Source organism: Typopeltis vanoorti, chromosome 16 (genome assembly GCF_054136105.1).
Source record: "Typopeltis vanoorti isolate ZY-2024b chromosome 16, IOZ_Tvanoo_1.0, whole genome shotgun sequence".
Taxonomy (NCBI): Eukaryota; Metazoa; Arthropoda; class Arachnida; order Uropygi; family Thelyphonidae; genus Typopeltis; species Typopeltis vanoorti.
The window spans coordinates 78,777,523-78,791,908 of record NC_143564.1 but is presented as its reverse complement, the minus strand read 5'-3'; the positions used below and the strand labels follow the sequence as shown (position 1 = coordinate 78,791,908).

The following is a 14,386-nucleotide window of genomic DNA, read 5'->3' as shown; positions in this document are numbered from 1 at the left end:
AAAGTTGTGAAACTATCTTACACTGACCAAATTTAAATAGAAATGACTGTATGTCTCTCTCAAAGAATGTTTTTTCACTAAAAACATTGCTAAATAGGTGAAATATTTTACTTGATATATGGTTCTCCATTGAAGCAGCTGAAGTTTTCTATCTTTTCATTTTCATTGAAAATGAAAACATATTTTCATTACTTTGGTCATTTTATTGCTGATTTTCATGCCAACTCTGTTACAGCTGTTATTCAATTAATTATTATTATTATCTAAGACCTCCAGGATGTCAAGGACTCATCGAGGAAGGCTATAAATCACCCAAACCAGCTGTCATACCTTCCCTTAAATTCATTCACACTAGATGCACTCACTACCCTTAAAGGCAAACTATTTCATTTACTCACTGCTCTGCGAGAGAAAATCCTAGCTCTCACCGCTTTCTTGACTGTCAACAAACTTAACTTCCATGGATGCCCCACTGTTCTCTCCTCACCTTCTATATAATGAAAAATTTCATCAGATGATATCTTATAATACCCATTCAAAAGTTCATAGACCTCTATCATATCAACCTTCTTTCTCCTGTTAACCAGAGTCTATAATCCTCATACTCGCAATCCGTCTGGATATAATCTTTGTAATAACTCTTAGTTATTTAGTTAGAGAATCCTGGAAAATTGCACTGCATATGTTTAGGAGTAGAACATCATCAGTATAAAGCAAAGAGCTAAGCTTGATATTTCAGATTTCAATATCAGGTTTCATGCCACTTTCTTCTGTAATGTGATCCATACTGATATTTCTAAGATATTTCAATAGCCTCCAGAACAGTTTGCTACACATACCAGCCACTGAATTAGAAATCTTTATGTAGATGTATGTAAACATCACCTTACTCAGAGTATATACAAAATACTTAGTCATGTGCATTATCATGTGTTCTAGACAATTATTTAAGAATGCACTTGGTCAGTAACTGTCAACAGTGTTAATCACAATGAAAAATGCAAAGGACCTTTCAGAGTTCAATAAAGGGCTTATTGTGGGTGCCTGTCTGGCTAGAGCAACGATTTTGAAAACAGCAGATCTCACTGGTTTCTCAAAAGGCAGGTTATCCCAGGTATTTAATCAGTGGCAAAATAACCCACACTACTTATTTAAGCGACACTGTGGTCCTAAGACAGTCCATCAACACCAAAATCACCATCATTTGAGTAGGCTTGTCTTGTGTGCAGCAATTTCATATTAAGTGCATCAAATTATGAGTTGGAACATTCATTATTATTACATGAAGCTAGAGAATTCAGGTAATTAAGAACCCTTATCTAGTATTATCACCTACTTGAAGGTAGGTGATTTTTTTTTAAGTTGTGAAAAAAATCAATCTTTGTTGACCCCCCCCCCCCCCTCCCAGCTCTCTCAGTAAGCCTGTAATGTAATTTTTTCCTCTCTCCATCAGAGCAGGTTATACTCAATTCACTAAAAGTGTCAAAATTATGGAGGTTACTCCCATAAACAGTGCCAAAGGACAAAGTGACTAAGGAAGGGCATTCTGTAAGAAGTAACCTCACTAGGGTTATATCTAAGTTATTTAGAAAAACCACTCAAATCCACAATATACACAGGAGTGACTGTGTAAATTAGAAAATGAAGGTGAATTGGTTAGGAGTAGAGTACTGGGAGAGTGGAAGCACTATCTGGTATTCTAGATGACATATGTTATGTCACTGCTCTTGGCAAACACTGGCACATCTTATTACAATTTGATGGTTAGCAAAACTGGAATAGGGAATTAGGATGAAATCATGGACATAAAAAGTCACCAAGGAACACGACTCCACTTGATTAGATGTAGATAATAATCAAACTTAAGAGATAAAAAGAGCATAGAGTAATTTTCATATTTCAGAAAGTGTAATATCAAAAAAAAAAAAAGTAACAGTATAAGGTAAGGAAATTTAGTCAAAGAAGATTAAAAAATAAAAAAAGAGAGAGAGAGAGAAAGACAGAATTCTTGATTTGGCAATGTCTGGTGTGGAATGTTGAAGTGCACAAATGCAAGCGACACTAAAAGGAATTATACCAAGTATAGTTTGGAAACCTTAAATGGACAGTGGTTGTAACTGCAAGTTGAGGATCAATTATGTTTTTTTTTTTTTTTCAGCTTATACAGTTTCTAAGTTATAAGGCCGATCATTAATGTTTCCGTCACATATATTGAAGGAGATTTTTTCATATGTTTATAGTAACCATTTCATATAATTATAGTAACCATTTTGTTACTATAATTATTTGTGATCTTCTGAATAGTGTTTGAGACACATTGCAGGACCTTCGCATATTATCTTCCCTTCACACTAAACCAATGTCTTACCATCAAGTTTGGTTTTGGTTGTGTTCTATCTAGCGAGAAACTTACAGAATAATTCTACTGCTATAACCTCAAATGAGGGATATTTTGGATGTGCATAGTATTTAACATGCTTTTCAATTCAAATTAAATTACAATTTTTTCATCTTGGTCACTTTAAATGAATAGAACAACTCAAAAACTTGTGAGTACGAGGTGTGGCTATTAAATAATGAGACAAGATGCGCTGTGAATTGTGTACTCGTAGTAGTGGGCTGTGCTTGAGGCATGAATGACCTTGAAGGTTCTAGACGCAGCTGAGATAAGTAATGTTTGCTGCTGCTCGTAGTTAATCTGTAGGCAGCTATAAAAGAAACATGTGTGAAGTCGCTTTGCCGGAATAATGTCTAACGTTAAACTCGAGCAGCGCATTAATCTCAAATTCCTTGTGTAATTGAAGAAATCGCCGAGTGTTTGAAACTGTTGCATGAGGCATATGGTGATAATGTAATGTCATGTGTGCAAATGTTTGAATGGCACAAACACTTTGCTGAAGGTCGAGAAAACACTGAAGATGACGAACGACCGGATCGCACAGTCACGGCAACAACCGAACAAAACGTTGTGAAAATTAATGAAATTGTCCACAACGATTGGCAATTAAGCATTCGGATGATAGCAGACATGGTGCACATTGATAAGGAGACTGTATGACAAATTTTGCATGAGTCATTGAACATGAATGTCTCTGCCAAAATGGTTCCCAACAACTTGTGTCAGGAGCAGAAAGACATCCGAAAACAAATTTGCACTGACATCATGGAACGGCTGACAGCAGAGCTGGACTTGCAGGAGATCATCACATGTAATGAGACGTGAATTTTCCAGTACGATCCACTGCACGTTTCCAGTACGATCGATGCACTGGAAAACTCCCACGTCACCGAGAATGAAAATAGCAAGAATCAGCAAATCAAAACTGATGGGAATGCGCATCTTTTTTTTTTCGTATATCAATGGTGTGGTAACGGTTGAATGGGTACCAGAGGATCAGACAGTTAACCAACATTATTACCTTGATGTTCTGGCCAAGCTGAGAGAACGAGTGAGGAAGAAGAGACCCGATCTGTGGAAGAACAACGCTTGGATTCTCCATCAGGACAATGTGAACCCACAGTGAACTGTCTGTAAAGCAGTATCTGGCTGATAAGAAGATCCCAGTGTTGGACCATCCACCTTACTTGCTGGACTTAGCTCCATGCAACTTTTACCTTTTTCTAAAGTTGAAATCCGCATTGAAGGGCACCCATTTTCAGTCAGTGGATGAGGTAAAGAAGAAAACAGCAGAGCTACTGAAGCAGATAACACCTGATGACTTGCAGCACTGCTTCCAACAATGGAAAATTCATATGCAACAGTGTATAAATAGAGGGGAGTATGTTGAAGGAATAATTAAGTTGTACAATTGTAATAATAAACCACATTTTTGCAACCAGTCTCGTTATTTAATAGCCACACTTCATATATCACCATATTCCATCAGATCCAAAACCACATTGCTTGACATGATAGAATATCTCCATGTCCCATCAATTTGTGCAATTTTTTTTTAAGAATAAAGTTAAAATTTTCCTCAAAAACAAGAATAAAAATACTTTATTTTTAAAAATAAGCATCATCACAACCAGTAACCCTTTGTGTTGAAGTGCACAACACAATCTATGAAGCTTCTGTGTACTGCTTATTAAAACTTGTACCATCTTGGCATCAAAGACCTGTTTTGCTAATCTTTATTCATCTATTCTATTTTAGTGGTCATACCACCTTAGATTAGCTCTGCTGACACATTCTTGAATGCTGACAATGTCAAGTTCCTTTCTAATATCTTGTTTTAATATGATTCTGCCACTGATGCATCAGTTCACTTCCCTAATCTGTGGTCTATAGTTTTGATCAAGTGCTTTATTTCTACCCCAATTCTAAAATCTATAACTAAAAATGGTTTGAACACCATCTTATATACTGCTAGTTTGGTGTTTTAGCTAATCTCTCTCTTATTCCATATAAATTTATTCAGCTGACTACCCACCATACCAGCTTTGCTTATTCTGTGCCTAAACAGCTGAAATATTTTACTTGTTCTATAGGATCATCATTCAGAATGCAGCTGAAGTTTTCTATGATCCTGTCTATTTTCATAGCTTTGATCTTTTTATTGTTGATTTTCATGCCAAATTTGTTACAGATGTTATTCAATTTAGTTAGTAAATCCTGAAAACTTGCACTAGATGCGTTTAGGATTACTAATCATTTCCATAAAGCAAGAGTTACGTTTGGCATGTGCAATTCTAATATCAGGCTTGATGCCACTTTCTTACATAATGCGATCCATATGGATGATGAATAAGAGTAGAGATTATGTGCATTGTTGTCTTACCCCTAATTTTACATCCACCCATCTTCACGTATTTCCTTCAATACTAATTGCTGACTGACAACTTAAGATAGACTATGTATTGCTCTGTACAATGTTCCATTCAATCCATATAATTGTAGTGTTTTGAAAACTTTCTCTCTGGGAATCTTGTTGTATGCCTTTTTCCAGATCTACAAAACTTTCATATTCCCACAATTTCTCAACTATTTGTCTTAAATTGAAAATATGATCTTGAAAATCTCTATTTGGGCAGAACATAGCTTGTTCTTCTCTAAGTTTCTCTTCCACAATCCTTCTCAACATTCTTTCAAGTATGCTCTTGCATAAAGATTACCTAGAACACTTAGTAGAGAAATTCCTCTATAATTCTCACATTCAGTTTGATTCCTTTCCTACAGATGATACTATGAGCCCTACTCCTATTGTTAGGAATTTGAACTTCTGAGCCACTGCAAAACTTTTATATCTCCATACATAATCATTTCTGGTTGAATATCATCTACTCCAGCTGTTTTTTCACATTTCAAGTTTTTGATGGCTTTTTCTACCTCAAGTATTGATATGTATTCCTGTTCGCATTCCCCTTGAAAATTTTCTAGTATGGTTCTTTCACTGTTTAGTTCATTTAAGTCTTACAAATTAATTACTCCAGACATGTAAGATGTCCTTATCACCAGTTTTTATGTCACGTTTATGATCTTTGACTCCTTTTACAGTACTCTTTCCTCAATTTCTAAGCTTCTTCAATAGCCTCCAGAACATTTTGCTACCTTCCTGATATTTATTTTCTATATTCTTACCAAAGTCTACCCATTTTTTAGCTACTTTTACACACACACCTTAGCTTTCTTACATTTTTCTCTGTATTCTTTTACGGCATCTACCAACTTATTTGTTAGGTACTTTTGCTATGCTTTCCTCTTTTCTATGACTGCTTCTTTAACTTCTTCTGTCCACCATGTTCTTCTTATTTTTCTATCCTTGCAGACAACTTCATGACATACCTCTCCAGCTGAATCAATGTCTTCATCAGAGTTTGCCACTGAGACTCCAAGGTTTGGTTCTTGTTTTCAATTTGATTCATTTTTTTCTTCAATAATGTTTGTATAGTCAAGTCTACAATTTACTTGTAAAAGCTGCTCAACTTTAATTCTTTTTAAAATTTTCTTACAAACTGTTCTTTTAAATGGGATATCAATTTTATCCTGGTACTAAGTACTGGTCACTTCCAACTTCAAATCCTCTGTACACTTTTGTATCCTGAACGAGTATGAAGATATCACTATCAACAATGACACTTTTTTTATTTCTTGTGTCTTCTCTCCATGTGAACTTGTGCACATCTTTATGTTGAAACATGGTGTTACTAATGACTAGTCCATGTCTTGAGCAGAAGTTCAATAAATATTTATCATTAACAATAAATTACATGATAACCACAGTAATTAACTTTAATGAAATGAAAGTACAGATATTTTGTACTGAAAATAACAGTACGTGGAAACAAGCAAATCAAAGAAAAGGGAATAAAAGGTACATACAGCAGCAGGTGGTTTACCAATTAAAAACTGTTGCTGCATGCTAGAAATTAATATTAATAAATAATATTAAAAACTATTTTTGATGGTTACATAAGATAAGAATCTCCCAAACTTTTGGGAGAGAGAGAAAATCGTTCTGATTCAGATTTGACTGATGTAAAAGGACTTCACAACTTTCTTTGAAAACTTTTAAATATACTGTGTTCAGTGTCAATAGACACTGAACACAGTATCCAGTGAGATGAAGCTTGTCTTCTCCATAGAAGCAGGTTTAAATATGAATGCGCCTTTTCAAAGGAAGTTGCAAATCCTTATCACATCAGCCAAATCTGAATCGGAATGATTGTCTCTCTCTCTCTCCCAAAAGTTTGGAAGATCTTATGTACCATCAAAAATAGTTTTTAATTGGTAAACCACAGACTGCTGTATGTACCTTGTATTCCCTTTTTTTTTATTTGCTTTTTTATGCACTGATGATATACTGTTATTTTCATATGAAATATCTGTAGTTTCATTTCATTAAAGTTAATTACTGTGGTTATCATGTAATTTATTGTTTTATAGTAATGCCATAAGTACTTTAAAGATTAGAAATATTTATCATTATTATTATTAGCTTTGCCCTTTTTCTCCAAATGTTCCTATATGCCTGGTGGGATTCATTTCCTACTATGCTGTTCAGATTTCTAACATGGACCACTTTTCCATTTTCTTTATGTCAGCTGCTTGTTCTAATTACTTAAGAAATTCCTGAACTTCTTCCTTGGAAGAACCTTCTGTGGGACCATAGGCACAAATAACTTTTATTGTCCATGTCCCCATTTTGAAGTTTGCCTACAAAACTCTACTGTAAACTCCCTTCTAATCAAGAAATATAAATTAAAAATTAAAGACACCAAGATATTATATACTTGGTTTAATCCTTTATCCAAGTCTATAATCCTCCACCTTTACCATGAGTTGCCCTAGGAGTGGAGCAACTCGTGGTAAAGGTGGAGTAAGTTCTGACCATTTGCTTTAGTATCTCCCATAATGCAAAGCACATCTCTTTGTGCACATGTATAATGCTATGCATTAAGGGAAGGGCCACTACCCAGACTGGTTTCGATCTTTATTGAGGTGCTGTTTAAGTAATGACCTCTCTAAAAATTAGGCGGTTCCCCAGACAACTCCCTACGAGTGACCAAAAGACCACCCAACTCAGCATTGTTCCACTTAGTGACAAGCTCACCCCGACACAGAGAAGAACTTCTCAACGTTGGCTCTACCCAGTGGCAGGCTCACCCTATCAATAGACAGAGCCATAATCTCAGCAGTGGCCCCACTCAGATACAGACAAAAACTTTCCCCAAGCAGAGCTTCTCATACCTCAAGGAAAGGGACCACTTCTTTGCAAAACCACATCAGTGGGAGCCAGACCGAGAGGTGGTGATACTAAGGTGGATGCAAAAGTCATATCACCATATACCAGTTGTCAAAAGGTGTCAATACCTTGTTATTAAAATTCTCTGAATTAGAGAAAGTTGATTGAAATTTTTTCACCTGGCTATGCTACCAATTATATATTTGGTTTAATCCTTTATCCAAGGGTAAGTAAACAAAGTTTGTGCCTCTAGTATTTTCAGGACTGGGACAACTCGTAGTAAAAGTGGAATAAGTTCTGATCACTTGCCTTATGCAGACATGTATAATGCGCTATGCATTAAGGAAGGACCAACTTAATGACGAGACCTTGATAAAGGTCGAAACCGGTTTGGGTAGTGGCCCTTCCCTTAATATATAGCATTATACATGTCCACAAACAGATGTGCTTTGCATTATGGGAGATACTAAGGCAAGTGATCAGAACTTACTGCACCTTTACCATGAGTTGCCCCAGTCCTGGAAATACTTCAAGCACATACTTTGTTTGCTTACACTTGGATAAAGGATTAAACCAAATATATAACTGGTAGCATAGCCAAGTGAAAAAACTTCCATTAAGTATTTTCAGGACAGGGGCAACTCGTATATAGAAGTTGATGATTTCACATCACTTGCCTTAGTATCCCATAATGCAAAGCACATATCCTTACAGGTACGTATAATGCTATGCATTATGGAAAGGGTCATTACCAAGGTTTCGACCTTTATTGAGGTCTTGTATGTGCTTTGCATTATGGAATACTAAGGCAAGTGATGTGAAGTCATTAGCTTTTATATACGAGTTGCCCCAGTCCTGAAAATACTCCAGACACAAACCTTCTTTGCTTACACTTGGATAAAGGATTAAAAAGTATATAATATCTTGGTATCTTTAATTTATAGTATAACCAAGTGAAAAAATTTCCAAAAACTTCTGATCAAGAAGTTTATCTTCATGTTTGGTGTTGAATGCTATTGCTGCTACTCCTTTTTCTTCATCATTATTACCTGAAAATAACATCCTATGCTTATTATTTAGTAAGATCTCACCTGTTTTTGTCTTCTTTGCCTCAGTAATGCCAATTATGTCCGTGTGGTATTTTTTCAATTCTTCTGCAAGTTCGATTTCCTTTCAATTGATACTCCTTATATTGATAGTTCCTACCTTCAGTTTCTTCTGATGTCAGGTTTATTCTTCTTCTTTTTCTAGATGTTGAGTTGGAGCTTCTTCCAGTAGCTAACATTTCCCTGGTTCCCTGACAAAAACAGTGGAGCCCTTGCTTAATTGGGTGATGCCCCAGCCGGCATGAAATCTCATTATGTGCCATCATATCTGTGTTTTAAGTCAACAGATAGCATAATCTGGTCTAAGTCCCCATTTCCAGCCTATTCTCATTTGTTCAGTATACCCAGTAGATACCTACTAACAGGGTGCACCACATTAAAGTGAGGATTGGACATTAGGTTAGAAGTCCCAGTTGGTTCTCTGCATTCCTGAAAAGTGATGTGGGAGTAGAACCTCCACATCGCCTGATAGTTGTAAGTCAACAGTTGGAAATGAAGGAAATACAGGAACAATTCGGCAAAATTCTTAGTGATGATGATGGCAAATTATATGTGGAAATAGACAACAGAATAAGCAAAGATAGTCTGGTGGGGAAAAGCTAAATAAATTTATCTGGAATAAGAAAGAAATTGGCCAATCCACTAAACTAGTTGTATACAAGACAAGTAATCAAACCAATTTTAAGTTACCAATCTGAGAGTTGGGTTAGAAATGGAGTAGTTGATTAAAGACTGGAGACTACCGATATGAGAATTCTGAGAAAAATTGTGAGATCTTTTCACAAAGATGTCATCAATGGTAGAAGTATATTAAAAATGAAGATATATCAGGAAGAAACTTTACAATATTAGCATTTAGTTATGTGTGAAATAATAAAAGCTAAACTAAGGTGTAATGAGAGAAGTTAGTAAAACAGGTATTCGAAGACAAGATGACTTAGAGGAAGACCATGATATGGATTGATTCAGTCAGATGTGCCCTAGAAGACAGAAGTATGAGATGATAATATTAAGACAAACTGACTGGAGAATTTTTATAAGAGATTAATAATTAATTACATAAACTTAATTATGTAGTACTGTCGTAGTATCCTGTGAACTGCCAGGAAACTAATGACAATATTAAGTTTTTGTGTAAATGAATCTGATCTTCACTGTTTAGTGCCAATATGATTAAGTGCTACTGTTTAATTAAGTACATCTTGAATAATCATACTGTATACTTTTTTCTTGTTGGGGAAAAGCCTAAAAGGTTAAAATTCATGGATGTCCCTGTTTATTTGTGAATTATATATATATATATATGTGGCGATCAGCTTTTACTCGGTTGTTATACATTTGAAAAAAATAGATTTAATGACTCCAAGACCGAGATAACATATAAAGATTTTAATGATAAATACTACTAGTTTCGGCATATAGCAGCCTTCTTCAGGTATTTATAAAGGAAAGGAATACTAATAAACATTGAATTATTTAAACAAACTGTAAATTACAGGTACAAATTGCCTCACATAATCGATACATAAAAACGTTGTATTTTTCAAGTTGTTCCAACTGGCGTGCCATTGTTTGTTGCAATTGTGCGTGCAAGTTCACGTGAACGCCAATATTGAATAACTGCAGCATGGCTATCTGGGATGTTATAACTTAAATTATTATTTAAGTGGACCGGGTTCAGTAGGATTTCCCTTTCAAACTCATCTTCACAGCAAAAAATATTTTCTGATCTATTCCAGCATACAGAGTGGCTTTGTTGGTCATCATTAGGATTATTTGAAAAAAGAACATGACTGGATAACGCAGTTGCATGAGATCTTTTGTATGAGATGTCTCTCTTATGCTCTTCTATGCGTTGTTCAATAGATTTGTTAGTTTGACCAAAGTATGGGATATTGCAATCACACCACAATTTATATACTCCAAGGTACTTAAGGTTGTGATGAGTAGGTTTTGGATGGCTGATTAGAGAGCGGATTTTTGGAAGTGTGGTGAAGAAGGTCCTGATATTATATTTTTTAAGGACTTTAGCTATTTTCTTAGAGACTGTGCTAATGTATGGAATGGAGATGCTACCTTTAAAATTAATAGTCTCTGTTGTGCACTGCTTAGGAGGGTTCAGAAAAAAATTCTTAATTGTTTTTTCAGAGTATCCATTTTGTTTAAAAATAAGAGTGAGGTGATTCATTTCTTTTTGTAGTTCATCTTGTTCATTTAAGAGAGAACGTGCTCTGTGTCCTAAGGTAGATATAATTCCAAGTTTTTGTGGTGGAAAATGATGAGAAAGATTATGCAGATATCTATTGGTATGCGTAGGTTTTCTGTACATAGAGATTTTTAATCTTTCAGAGCATCATGTAAGCATAACATCCAAAAAAGGTAAAGAGTTATTATTTTCTATATCAGCAGTAAATTTTATATTAGGATGTTGGATGTTTAGATGACGAAGAAAATCTGTGAGAGCTGTGTGCCCGTGATTCCAAATAATGAATATATCATCAACATATCTTTTCCAAACTTTTGGTTTAAATGAGAAGGAAGATATGGCTTTCTTTTCAAAGTCTTCAAGGAAGATGTTAGCTAGCACTGGGGACAAAGGGTTGTCCATTGCCAGGCCTTGTTTTTGTTGGTAAATGGAGTCCTTATATCTGAAGTAACCAGAATGATTGCAATGCTTTAATAAAGTGAACATTTTTTTGGATAATTTGTCCTGTAGTAATGTAAGTACCTCGTCCTAACTTTTACTAACGTTCCTACGGACGAGGTACTTACATTACTACAGGACAAATTATCCAAAAAAATGTTCACTTTATTAAAGCATTGCAATCATTCTGGTTACTTCAGATATAAGGACTCCATTTACCAACAAAAACAAAGCCTGGCAATGGGCAACCCTTTGTCCCCAGTGCTAGCTAACATCTTCCTTGAAGACTTTGAAAAGAAAGCCATATCTTCCTTCTCATTTAAACCAAAAGTTTGGAAAAGATATGTTGATGATATATTCATTATTTGGAATCACGGGCACACAGCTCTCACAGATTTTCTTCGTCATCTAAACATCCAACATCCTAATATAAAATTTACTGCTGATATAGAAAATAATAACTCTTTACCTTTTTTGGATGTTATGCTTACATGATGCTCTGAAAGATTAAAAATCTCTATGTACAGAAAACCTACGCATACCAATAGATATCTGCATAATCTTTCTCATCATTTTCCACCACAAAAACTTGGAATTATATCTACCTTAGGACACAGAGCACGTTCTCTCTTAAATGAACAAGATGAACTACAAAAAGAAATGAATCACCTCACTCTTATTTTTAAACAAAATGGATACTCTGAAAAAACAATTAAGAATTTTTTTCTGAACCCTCCTAAGCAGTGCACAACAGAGACTATTAATTTTAAAGGTAGCATCTCCATTCCATACATTAGCACAGTCTCTAAGAAAATAGCTAAAGTCCTTAAAAAATATAATATCAGGACCTTCTTCACCACACTTCCAAAAATCCGCTCTCTAATCAGCCATCCAAAACCTACTCATCACAACCTTAAGTACCCTGGAGTATATAAATTGTGGTGTGATTGCAATATCCCATACTTTGGTCAAACTAACAAATCTATTGAACAACGCATAGAAGAGCATAAGAGAGACATCTCATACAAAAGATCTCATGCAACTGCGTTATCCAGTCATGTTCTTTTTTCAAATAATCCTAATGATGACCAACAAAGCCACTCTATATGCTGGAATAGATCAGAAAATATTTTTCGCTGTGAAGATGAGTTTGAAAGGGAAATCCTACTGAACCCGGTCCACTTAAATAATAATTTAAGTTATAACATCCCAGATAGCCATGCTGCAGTTATTCAATATTGGCGTTCACGTGAACTTGCACGCACAATTGCAACAAACAATGGCACGCCAGTTGGAACAACTTGAAAAATACAACGTTTTTATGTATCGATTATGTGAGGCAATTTGTACCTGTAATTTACAGTTTGTTTAAATAATTCAATGTTTATTAGTATTCCTTTCCTTTATAAATACCTGAAGAAGGCTGCTATATGCCGAAACTAGTAGTATTTATCATTAAAATCTTTATATGTTATCTCGGTCTTGGAGTCATTAAATCTATTTTTTTCAAATATATATATATATATATGTGTGTGTGTGTGTTTATCAATTCCATACATGAGAGGTTACAAAACGTATAACACAGGAGTGCCACGTTAGTAGAGTAGGTGAAATATGTTCACATGTTTCTTGAACTACTGAATGTCATAGTCCTGAAGAAAACACAGTTGCTTCTGCTGCAATTTCAAAACAGTCACCTAACCTCAGGAAGATAATTCCAGGGAAAAATAAGTAAATAATTCATTTACTGATTTTAATATATTTCACTGGATTTCTAGCTACTCAGAGCCCAAACATAAATGTGGTAGACATATAGCACTTAATTAGAGTTATAGAAACAATTCAAATTGTAATTGAAAAGTAAGTAATGTCCCAACAAGTTGCCCTCTAGATGCTGGATAACTATAAAGTCAACGTGGGAAAGCTAGGCTATATTTGATCTCAGAATAACTGTCTCCTAGATCTTTGGTGAATTAATGTGCAACCATATTTGTTGAGGTTTGAGGAGCACTTCAAAGCTGATGACAATTCTGAAAATAGTCTCTCAATAGTAACTTCACAGTTGTCTTCTTTCATTTAATCTGGTGTGAAGGAATATCCAGAACATGGTCTTCCAGTCTGATTTGCCATACAGATAATCACAGATGTTACCCAATGTAGTCTATCTAAAGTAGGCTAAGATGCTGGTTTAAGGAACCAGGATGTGCAAGGATGAACCTGGATTATATCCTCCAGGATGCGCAAGTTGATTCTTAGGAGAAAGGATAAAGGCAAGAAGGATGTGTGATTCTAAAGTGATATGGAGATTACATTTTTATTATATTATATAGAGATTATATTAAAATATATAAGATACTGCATGCCTCACACCCTTTCTACAACTAATACATAAGATCACACAAAAGTATTCCCATTTCTAAGGGATTCGAGGAACTTCAGAAAAAGAAAAGATAAAGTTCTCTGCAAATATTACCTCCACACCACTTTCAAACCACACACCCAAATAGCAACCTTCAACCTAAGTATCAGTTTCATCCTCTTGCACATCCTACCACCCTTGCACACCTTCTTGCCATATAATTCATTGTGTATGCATCCTATCCTAGTTTGAATGCTCCAATAGATTTGTTAACATCTGCCTTGAAGAACAAAACCTGTGTCCATGAACATCTATATGGCAAGTCAAGACTGGAACATCATGCTCTGGACATTCCTTTAAAGAGAATTAAACGAAAAAAAAAACAAATATACTGCATAGAGGTCACTACATGTCTAAAGTCTAATTTCAGAATCAGCATTAGCTAAAGCACATATGGCCCCTAGAGGACATCTTGTTAGGATATTATTTCATTTTCAGTTACAGTTCGAAATGTTTCTGCAACTTTCTGTTAAATATACGTTTAATATGCTAACCAGTCAAGAGGCTGCAGGTTTGAATCCCACCATGGATA

General features: G+C 35.2%; 1 protein-coding gene across 6 annotated transcripts in view; it reads right to left on the bottom strand.

Annotated features, from left to right (window-relative positions):
- vap (RAS p21 protein activator vap) overlaps nucleotides 1-14,386 on the bottom strand; it is a 689,463-nt gene that overhangs the window by 580,086 nt on the left and 94,991 nt on the right. The gene's annotated exons all lie outside the window — the stretch shown is intronic.